Consider the following 11,845-nt stretch of genomic DNA (forward strand, 5'->3'; position numbering starts at 1 on the left):
TTCATTATAGAACTTGGCTTGTATATTCCAACAATGGGCTTCCTCAAATGCCCTAGGTCTTCGTGAGCAAGCAAGTTGGATGCACACCCACTTAGTTTCTTTTGTTGAACTTTCATACATTTATAGCTCTAGTGCATCTGTTGCATGGCAATCCCTACTCCTTGCATTGGCATCAATTGATGGGCATCTCCCTAGCCCGTTGATTAGCCGCGTCAATGTGAGACTTTCTCCTTTTTTGTCTTCTCCACATAGCCCCCATCATTATACTCTATTCCACCCATAGTGCTATATCCATGGCTCACGCTCATGTATTGCGTGAAAGTTGAAAAAGTTTGAGATTACTAAAGTATGAAACAATTGCTTGGCTTGTCATCGGGGTTGTGCATGATGAGAGCATTCTTGTGTGACGAAAATGGAGCATGACCAAACTATATGATTTTGTAGGGATGAACTTTCTTCGGCCATGTAATTTTGAGAAAACATGATTGCTTAGTTAGTATGCTTGAAGTATTATTATTTTTATGTCAATATTAAACTTTTATCTTGAATCATTCGGATTTGAACATTCATGCCACAATAAAGAGAATTACTTAGAAAATTGTGTTAGGTAGCATTCCACATCAAAAATTCTGTTTTTATCATTTACCTACTCGAGGACGAGCAGGAATTAAGCTTGGGGATGCTTGATACGTCTCCAACGTATCTATAATTTTTTATTGTTCCATGCTATTATATTATCTGTTTTGGATGTTTAATGGGCTTTATTATACGCTTTTATATTATTTTTGGGACTAACCTACTAACCCAAGGCCCAGTGCAAATTGCTATTTTTTGCCTATTTCAGTGTTTCACAGAAAAGGAATATCAAACGGAGTCCAAACGGAATTAAACCTTCGGGAGCGTGATTTTTGGAACAAACGTGATCCAGAGGACTTGGAGTGGACATCAAGAAATTAACTAGGAGGCCACGAGGCAGGGAGGCGCGCCTGCCCCCCTGGGCGCGCCCCCCACCCTCGTGGGCCCCTCGCAGCTCCACCGACCTACTTCTTCCTCCTATATATACCCATGTACCCAGAAACCAACCAGGAGCACCACGAAACCCTATTTCCACCGCCGCAACCTTCTGTACCCGTGAGATCCCATCTTGGGGCCTTTTCTGGCACTCCGCCGGAGGGGGAATCGATCACAGAGGGCTTCTACATCAACACCATAGCCTCTCCGATGATGTGTGAGTAGTTTACCACAGACCTTCGGGTCCATACTTATTAGCTAGATGGCTTCTTCTCTCTCTTTGGATCTCAATACAAAGTTCTCCTCGATCTTCTTGGAGATCTATTCGATGTAATTCTTTTTGCAGTGTGTTTGTCGAGATCCGATGAACTGTGGGTTTATGATCAAGATTATCTATGAACAATATTTGAATCTCCTCTGAATCCTTTTATGTATGATTTCTTATCTTTGCAAGTCTCTTCGAATTATCAGTTTGGTTTGGCCTACTAGATTGATCTTTCTTGCAATGGGAGAAGTGTTAGCTTTGGGTTCAATCTTGTGTTGCTCGATCCCAGTGACAGAAGGGGAAACGACATGTATTGTATTGTTGCCATCGAGGACAAAAAGATGGGGTTTATATCATATTGCTTGAGTTTATCCCTCTACATCATGTCATCTTGCCTAATGCGTTACTCTGTTCTTATGAACTTAATACTCTAGATGCATGCTGGATAGCAGTCGATGTGTGGAGTAATAGTAGTAGATGCAGGCAGGAGTCGGTCTACTTGTTGCGGACGTGATGCCTATATACATGATCATGCCTAGATATTCTCATAACTATGCACTTTTCTATCAATTGCTCGACGGTAATTTGTTCACCCACCGTAATACTTATGCTATCTTGAGAGAAGCCACTAGTGAAACCTATGGCCCCCGGGTCTATTTTCCATCATGTTAATCTTACGTCAACTCGCTATTTCTGGCGCCGTTTATTTTGCAATCTTTACTTTCTTTATCATAAAAATACCAAAAATATTATCTTATCATCTCTATTAGATCTCACTTTTGCAAGTGTCCATGAAGGTATTAACAACCCCTTTATCGCGTTGGTTGCAAGGTTCTTATTTGTTTGTGTAGGTATGAGGGACTTGCGTGTTGCCTCCTACTGGATTGATACCTTGGTTCTAAAAAACTGAGGGAAATACTTACGCTACTTTGCTGCATCACCCTTTCCTCTTCAAGGGAAAACCAACGCATGCTCAAGAGGTAGCAAGGGGCGGCAGGGGCGGGCGGTCCATAGGGCAGCGGAAGCATCCCTGGCTGCTGGGGCGCCGGGTACGGTGGCGGCGCCGGGAAGGACGCCGGGTGGCGCGGCGGCGGGGGCGCGGCCGGGGCAGCAGGAGGCGCCGAGGGCCCGCCTGTTGGGAATCGTAGCATAATTTTAAAATTTTCCTACGTTCACTAAGATGCATCTATGGAGTATACTAGCAACGAGGGGAAGGGAGTGCATCTACATACCCTTGTAGATCGCGAGCGGAAGCGTTCCAATGAACGTGGATGACGGAGTCGTACTCGCCGTGATCCAAATCACCGATGACCGAGTGCCGAACGGACGGCACCCCCGCGTTCAACACACGTACGATGCAGCGACCTCTCCTCCTTCTTGATCCAGCAAGGGGGAAGGAGAGGTTGATGCAGATCCAGCAGCACGACGGCGTGGTGGTGGATGTAGCGGTTCTCCGGCAGGGCTTCGCCGAGCGTCTGCGAGAGAGAGAGAGGTGTTGCAGGGGAGGAGGGAGGCGCCCAAGGCTGTGGGTTGCTGCCCTCCCTCCCCCCCCCCCTTTATATAGGCCCTTGGGGGGGTGCGCCAGCCCTGGGAGATGGGATCTCCAAGGGGGGCGGCGGCCAAGGGGGGGAGGGGTTGCCTTGCCCCCCAAGGCAAGGGGGAAGCTCCCCCCCTAGGGTTCCCAACCCTAGGCACATGGGGGGAGGCCCAAGGGAGGCGCCCCAGCCCACTAAGGGCTGGTTCCCTTCCACTTTCAGCCCACGGGGCCCTCCGGGATAGGTGGCCCCACCCGGTGGACCCCCGGGACCCTTCCGGTGGTCCCGGTACAATACCGGTAACCCCCGAAACTTTCCCAGTGGCCGAAACTGGACTTCCTATATATAATTCTTCACCTCCGGACCATTCCGGAACCTCTCGTGACGTCCGGGATCTCATCCGGGACTCCGAACAACTTTCGGGTTTCCGCATACATATATCTCTACAACCCTAGCGTCACCGAACCTTAAGTGTGTAGACCCTACGGGTTCGGGAGTCATGCATACATGACCGAGACGCCTCTCCGGTCAATAACCAACAGCGGGATCTGGATACCCATGTTGGCTCCCACATGTTACACGATGATATCATCGGATGAACCACGGTGTCGAGGATTCAATCAATCTGTATGCAATTCCCTTTGTCAATCGGTTTGTTACTTGCCCGAGATTCGATCGTCGGTATCCCAATACCTTGTTCAATCTCGTTACCGGCAAGTCTCTTTACACGTACCGCAATGCATGATCCCGTGACTAACGCCTTAGTCACATTGAGCTCATTATGATGATGCATCACCGAGTGGGCCCAGAGATACCTCTCCGTCACACGGAGTGACAAATCCCAGTCTCGATCCGTGCCAACCCAACAGACACTTTCGGAGATACCCGTAGTGCACCTTTATAGTCACCCAGTTACGTTGTGACGTTTGGCACACCCAAAGCACTCTTACGGTATCCGGGAGTTGCACGATCTCATGGTCTAAGGAAAAGATACTTGACATTGGAAAAACTCTAGCAAACGAAACTACACGATCTTTTATGCTATGCTTAGGATTGGGTCTTGTCCATCACATCATTCTCCTAATGATGTGATCCCGTTATCAATGACATCCAATGTCCATAGTCAGGAAACCATGACTATCTGTTGATCAACGAGCTAGTCAACTAGAGGCTTACTAGGGACACGTTGTGGTCTATGTATTCACACATGTATTATGATTTCCGGACAATACAATTATAGCATGAATAATAGACTATTATCATGAACAAAGAAATATAATAATAACCATTTATTATTGCCTCTAGGGCATATTTCCAACAGTCTCCCACTTGCACTAGAGTCAATAATCTAGTTACATTGTGATGAATCGAACACCCATTGCGTCCTGGTGTTGATCATGTTTTGCCCTAGGGAGAGGTTTAGTCAACGGATCTGCTACATTCAGGTCCGTATGTACTTTACAAATATCTATGTCTCCATTTTGAACACTTTCACGAATGGAGTTGAAGCGACGCTTGATATGCCTGGTCTTCCTGTGAAACCTGGGCTCCTTCGCAAGGGCAATGGCTCCAGTGTTGTCACAGAAGAGAGTCATCGGGCCCGACGCATTGGGAATCACCCCTAGGTCGGTAATGAACTCCTTCATCCAGACTGCTTCCTGTGCTGCCTCCGAGGCTGCCATGTACTCCGCTTCACATGTAGATCCCGCCACGACGCTTTGCTTGCAACTGCACCAGCTTACTGCTCCTCCATTCAAAATATACACGTATCCGGTCTGTGACTTCGAGTCATCCAGATCTGTGTCGAAGCTAGCGTCGACGTAACCCTTTACGACGAGCTCTTCGTCACCTCCATAAACGAGAAACATATCCTTAGTCCTCTTCAGGTACTTCAGGATATTCTTGACCGCTGTCCAGTGTTCCTTGCCGGGATTACTTTGGTACCTTCCTACCAAACTTACAGCAAGGTTTACATCAGGTCTAGTACACAGCATGGCATACATAATAGACCCTATGGCCGAGGCATAGGGGATGACACTCATCTCTTCTATATCTTCTGCCGTGGTCGGGCATTGAGCCGTGCTCAACTGCACACCTTGCAATACAGGCAAGAACCCCTTCTTGGACTAATCCATATTGAACTTCTTCAATATCTTGTCAAGGTATGTAATCTGTGAAAGACCAATGAGGCGTCTTGATCTATCTCTATAGATCTTGATGCCTAATATATAAGCAGCTTCTCCAAGGTCCTTCATTGAAAAACACTTATTCAAATAGGCCTTTATACTTTCCAAGAATTCTATATCATTTCCCATCAATAATATGTCATCCACATATAATATGAGAAATGCTACAGAGCTCCCACTCACTTTCTTGTAAACACAGGCTTCTCCATAAGTCTGTGTAAACCCAAACGCTTTGATCATCTCATCAAAGCGAATGTTCTAACTCCGAGATGCTTGCACCAGCCCATAGATTGAGCGCTGGAGCTTGCATACTTTGTTAGCATTCTTAGGATCGACAAAACCTTCCGGCTGCATCATATACAACTCTTCCTTAAGGAAGCCGTTAAGGAATGCCGTTTTGACGTCCATCTGCCATATCTCATAATCATAGTATGCGGCAATTGCTAACATGATTCGGACGGACTTCAGCTTCGCTACGGGTGAGAAAGTCTCATCGTAGTCAACCCCTTGAACTTGTCGATAACCCTTAGCGACAAGTCGAGCTTTGTAGATGGTCACATTACCATCCGCGTCCGTCTTCTTCTTAAAGATCCATTTGTTTTCTATGGCTCGCCGCTCATCGGGCAAGTCATTCAAAGTCCATACTTTGTTTTCATACATGGATTCTATCTCGGATTTCATGGCTTCTAGCCATTTGTCGGAATCCGGGCCCGCCATCGCTTTTTCTTCGTAGTTCGAAGGTTCACCGTTGTCTAACAACATGATTTCCAGGACAGGGTTGCCGTACCACTCTGGTGCGGAACGTGTCCTTGTGGACCTACGAAGTTCAGTAGTAACTTGATCCGAAGCTTCATGATCATCATCATTAACTTCCTCCCCAGTCGGTGTAGGCACCACAGGAACATTTTCCCACGCTGCGCTACTTTCCGGTTCGGAAGGGGTGACTATCACCTCATCAAGTTCCACTTTCCTCCCACTCAATTCTTTCGAGAGAAACTCCTTCTCTAGAAAGGACCCGTTCTTGGCAACGAAGATCTTGCCCTCGGATCTGAGGTATAAGGTATACCCAATAGTTTCCTTAGGGTATCCTATGAAGACACATTTTTCCGATTTGGGTTCGAGCTTTTCAGGTTGAAGTTTCTTGACATAAGCATCGCATCCCCAAACTTTTAGAAACGACAGCTTAGGTTTCTTCCCAAACCATAATTCATACGGTGTCGTCTCAACGGATTTCGACGGAGCCCTATTTAAAGTGAATGCGGCAGTCTCTAAAGCATAGCCCCAAAATGAGAGCGGTAAATCGGTAAGAGACATCATAGATCGCACCATATCCAATAGAGTGCGATTACGACGTTCGGACACATCATTTCTCTGAGGTGTTCCAGGCGGCGTGAGTTGTGAAACTATTCCACATTTCCTTAAGTGTGCACCAAACTCGTGACTTAAATATTCTCCACCACGATCTGATCGTAAGAATTTTATTTTCCTGTCACGTTGATTCTCAACTTCACTCTGAAATTCCTTGAACTTTTCAAAGGTTTCAGACTTGTGTTTCATTAGGTAGACATACCCATATCTACTTAAATCATCAGTGAGAGTGAGAACATAACGATATCCTCCGCGAGCCTCAACACTCATTGGACCGCACACATCGGTATGTATGATTTCCAATAGGTTGGTTGCTCGCTCCATTGTTCCGGAGAACGGAGTCTTGGTCATCTTACCCATGAGGCATGATTCGCACGTGTCAAATGATTCATAATCAAGAGACTCCAAAAGTCCATCTGCATGGAGCTTCTTCATGCGCTTGACACCAATGTGACCAAGGCGGCAGTGCCACAAGTATGTGGGACTATCGTTATCAACTTTACATCTTTTGGTATTCACACTATGAACATGTGTAAAATCACGTTCGAGATTCATCAAAAATAAACCATTGACCAGCGGGGCATGACCATAAAACATCTCTCTCAAATAAATAGAACAACCATTATTCTCGGATTTAAATGAGTAGCCATCTCGAATTAAACGAGATCCAGATACAATGTTCATGCTCAAAGCTGGCACTAAATAACAATTATTGAGGTTTAAAACTAATCTCGTGGGTAGATGCAGAGGTAGCGTGCCGACGGCGATCACATCGACCTTGGAACCATTCCCGACGCGCATCGTCACCTCGTCCTTCGCCAGTCTCCGTTTATTCCGTAGTTCCTGTTTTGAGTTACAAATATGAGCAACCGCACCGGTATCAAATACCCAGGAGCTACTACGAGTACTGGTAAGGTACACATCAATTACATGTATATCACATATACCTTTGGTGTTGCCGGCCTTCTTGTCCGCTAAGTATTTGGGGCAGTTCCGCTTCCAGTGACCACTTCCCTTGCAATAAAAGCACTCAGTCTCGGGCTTGGGTCCATTTTTCGACTTCTTCCCAGTAACTGGCTTACCGGGCGCGGCAACTCCCTTGCCGTCCTTCTTGAAGTTCTTCTTACCCTTGCCCTTCTTGAACTTAGTGGTTTTATTCACCATCAACACTTGATGTTCTTTTCTGATCTCCCCTTCCGCTGATTTCAGCATTGAATATACCTCGGGAATGGTCTTTTCCATCCCCTGCATATTGTAGTTCATCACAAAGCTCTTGTAGCTTGGTGGAAGCGACTGGAGGATTCTGTCAATGACCGCGTCATCCGGGAGATTAACTCCCAGCTGAGACAAGCGGTTGTGCAACCCAGACATTCTGAGTATGTGCTCACTAACAGACTGTTCTCCTCCATTTTACAGCTGAAGAACTTGTCGGAGACATCATATCTCTCGACCCGGGCATGAGCTTGAAAAACCAGTTTCAGCTCCTCGAACATCTCGTATGCTCCATGTTTCTCAAAACGCTTTTGGAGACCCGGTTCTAAGCTGTAAAGCATGCTGCACTGAACGAGGGAGTAATCATCAGCACGTGATTGCCAAGTGTTCATAACGTCTTGGTTCTCTGGGATTGGTGCTTCACCTAGCGGTGCTTCTAAGACATAATCTTTCTTGGCTACTATGAGGATGATCCTCAGGTTCCGGACCCAGTCTGTATAGTTGCTGCCGTCATCTTTCAGCTTGGTTTTCTCTAGGAACGCGTTGAAATTGAGGACAACGTTGGCCATTTGATCTACAATACATAGTGTAAAGATTTTAGACTAAGTTCATGATAATTAAGTTCATCTAATCAAATTATTTAATGAACTCCCACTCAGATAGACATTCCTCTCGTCATCTAAGTGAAACATGATCCGAGTTTAACTAGGCCGTGTCCGATCATCACGTGAGACGGACTAGTCAAGATCGGTGAACATCTCCATGTTGATCTTATCTTCTATACGACTCATGCTCGACCTTTCGGTCCTCCATGTTCCGAGGCCATGTCTGTACATGCTAGGCTCGTCAAGTCAACCTAAGTGTATTGCGTGTGTTCCGAGGCCATGTCTGTACATGCTAGGCTCGTCAACACCCGTTGTATTCGAACGTTAGAATCTATCACACCCGATCATTACGTGGTGCTTCGAAACAACGAACCTTCGCAACGGTGCACAGTTAGGGTGAACACTTTCTTGAAATTATTATAAGGGATCATCCTACTTGCTACCGTCGTTCTAAGCAAATAAGATGCAAAAACATGATAAACATCACATGCAATCAAATAGTGACATGATATGGCCAATATCATCATGCTCCTATGATCTCCATCTTCGGGGCACCATGATCATCTTCGTCACCGGCATGACACCATGATCTTCATCATCATGATCTCCATCATTGTGTCTTCATGAAGTCGTCACGCCAACGATTACTTCTACTTGTATGGCTAACGCGTTTAGCAACAAAGTAAAGTAAATTACATGGCGTTATTCAATGACACGCAGGTCATGCAAAATAATAAAGACAACTCCTATGGCTCCTGCCAGTTGTCATACTCATCGACATGCAAGTCGTGATTCCTATTACAAGAATATGATCAATCTCATACATCACATATATCATTCATCACATCTTCTGGCCATATCACATCACATAGCACTTGCTGCAAAAACAAGTTAGACGTCCTCTAATTGTTGTTGCAAGTTTTTTACGTGGTTTGTAGGTTTCTAGCAAGAACGTTTTCTTACCTACGTATGAGCACAACGTGATTTGCCAATTTCTATTTACCCTTCATAAGGACCCTTTTCATCGAATCCGTTCCGACTAAAGTAGGAGAGACAGACACCCGCTAGCCACCTTATGCAACTAGTGCATGTCAGTCGGTGGAACCAGTCTCACGTAAGCGTACGTGTAAGGTCGGTCCGGGCCGCTTCATCCTACAATGCCGCCGAAACAAGAAACGACTAGTAGCGGCAAGAAGAATTGGCAAACTCAACGCCCACAACTGCTTTGTGTTCTACTCGTGCATAGTAACTACGCATAGGCCTGGCTCTGATACCACTGTTGGGAATCGTAGCATAATTTTAAAATTTTCCTACGTTCACCAAGATGCATCTATGGAGTATACTAGCAACGAGGGGAAGGGAGTGCATCTACATACCCTTGTAGATCGCGAGCGGAAGCGTTCCAATGAACGTGGATGACGGAGTCGTACTCGCCGTGATCCAAATCACCGATGACCGAGTGCCGAACGGAAGGCACCTCCGCGTTCAACACACGTACGGTGCAGCGACGTCTCCTCCTTCTTGATCCAGCAAGGGGGAAGGAGAGGTTGATGGAGATCCAGCAGCACGACGGCGTGGTGGTGGATGTAGCGGTTCTCCGGCAGGGCTTCGCCGAGCGTCTGCGAGAGAGAGAGAGGTGTTGCAGGGGAGGAGGGAGGCGCCCAAGGCTGTGGGTTGCTGACCTCCCCCCTTTATATAGGCCCCTGGGGGGGTGTGCCAGCCCTGGGAGATGGGATCTCCAAGGGCGGGCGGCGGCCAAGGGGGGGAGGGGTTGCCTTGCCCCCCAAGGCAAGGGGGAAGCTCCCCCCTAGGGTTCCCAACCCTAGGCGCATGGGGGGAGGCCCAAGGGGGGCGCCCCAGCCCACTAAGGGCTGGTTCCCTTCCACTTTCAGCCCACGGGGCCCTCCGGGATAGGTGGCCCCACCCGGTGGACCCCCGGGACCCTTCCGGTGGTCCCGGTACAATACCGGTAACCCCCCAAACTTTCCCGGTGGCCGAAACTGGACTTCCTATATATAATTCTTCACCTCCGGACCATTCCGGAACCTCTCGTGACGTCCGGGATCTCATCTGGGACTCCGAACAACTTTCGGGTTTCCGCATACATATATCTCTACAACCCTAGCGTCACCGAACCTTAAGTGTGTAGACCCTACGGGTTCGGGAGACATGCAGACATGACCGAGACGCCTCTCCGGTCAATAACCAACAGCGGGATCTGGATACCCATGTTGGCTCCCACATGTTACACGATGATCTCATCGGATGAACCACGGTGTCGAGGATTCAATCAATCCGTATGCAATTCCCTTTGTCAATCGGTTTGTTACTTGCCCGAGATTCGATCGTCGGTATCCCAATACCTTGTTCAATCTCGTTACCGGCAAGTCTCTTTACTCGTACCGCAATGCATGATCCCGTGACTAACGCCTTAGTCACATTGAGCTCATTATGATGATGCATCACCGAGTGGGCCCAGAGATACTTCTCCGTCACACGGAGTGACAAATCCCAGTCTCGATCCGTGCCAACCCAACAGACACTTTCGGAGATACCCGTAGTACACCTTTATAGTCACCCAGTTACGTTGTGACGTTTGGCACACCCAAAGCACTCTTACGGTATCCGGGAGTTGCACGATCTCATGGTCTAAGGAAAATATACTTGACATTGGAAAAGCTCTAGCAAACGAAACTACACGATCTTTTATGCTATGCTTAGGATTGGGTCTTGTCCATCACATCATTCTCCTAATGATGTGATCCCATTATCAATGACATCCAATGTCCATAGTCAGGAAACCATGACTATCTGTTGATCAACGAGCTAGTCAACTAGAGGCTTACTAGGGACACGTTGTGGTCTATGTATTCACACATGTATTACGATTTCCGGACAATACAATTATAGCATGAATAATAGACTATTATCATGAACAAAGAAATATAATAATAACCATTTATTATTGCCTCTAGGGCATATTTCCAACACCGCCGCGGGTGGTGCCAGCGGCGAGAGCGGTGTGGACGGCCCGCGCCTTCACCTGCTTCATTCGCCGCTCCTCCAAGCGGAGGTACGCAACGAACTTGGCGAAGGACGGGTTGGGGATGAGGCTGAGATTCGCCGCGGCGTTGCCGAAGTACTCATTGAGCCCGGCGGTGAGCGTGCTGAGGAGGAGGTCATCATCGATCTTTGCGCCAATATCGCGGAGCTCGTCAGCGAGATTCTTCAGGCGGCGACAATAGTCGTCGATGGAGGTGTTGTCCTGGTGACACCCAAAAAACTCTTGCTGCAAAAAAATGCGACGCTGGAGCTGATGGTCGGTGAAGAGCACGTTCAGCTTGGTCCACACGGCGCAGGCATCGTCACCGTCCGCCATGACCGTCTGGAAGAGGTCCGGCGAGGTGGTGAGGAAGAACCAGCGGATGATCGTGGTGTCGATGGTGGACCAGTCATGGAACTCGGGGACGAGGCTGGCGTCGACGGTGCCGTCCACGTGGTTGATGAGATGATACTCCCGGAACACGAGGGAGAAATACGTCTTCCACGTGTAGTAGGAGGAGTCTGCCTGGGAGAGACGAACCGGCACCCACTCGAAGATGTTCAGGTTGCGGAGATCGTTCATGTCGGGAGGGTTGGCGTCGGCAAACAGGTTGGAGTTGG

Source organism: Aegilops tauschii, chromosome 5 (assembly GCF_002575655.3).
Source record: "Aegilops tauschii subsp. strangulata cultivar AL8/78 chromosome 5, Aet v6.0, whole genome shotgun sequence".
NCBI classification, from domain to species: domain Eukaryota; kingdom Viridiplantae; phylum Streptophyta; class Magnoliopsida; order Poales; family Poaceae; genus Aegilops; species Aegilops tauschii.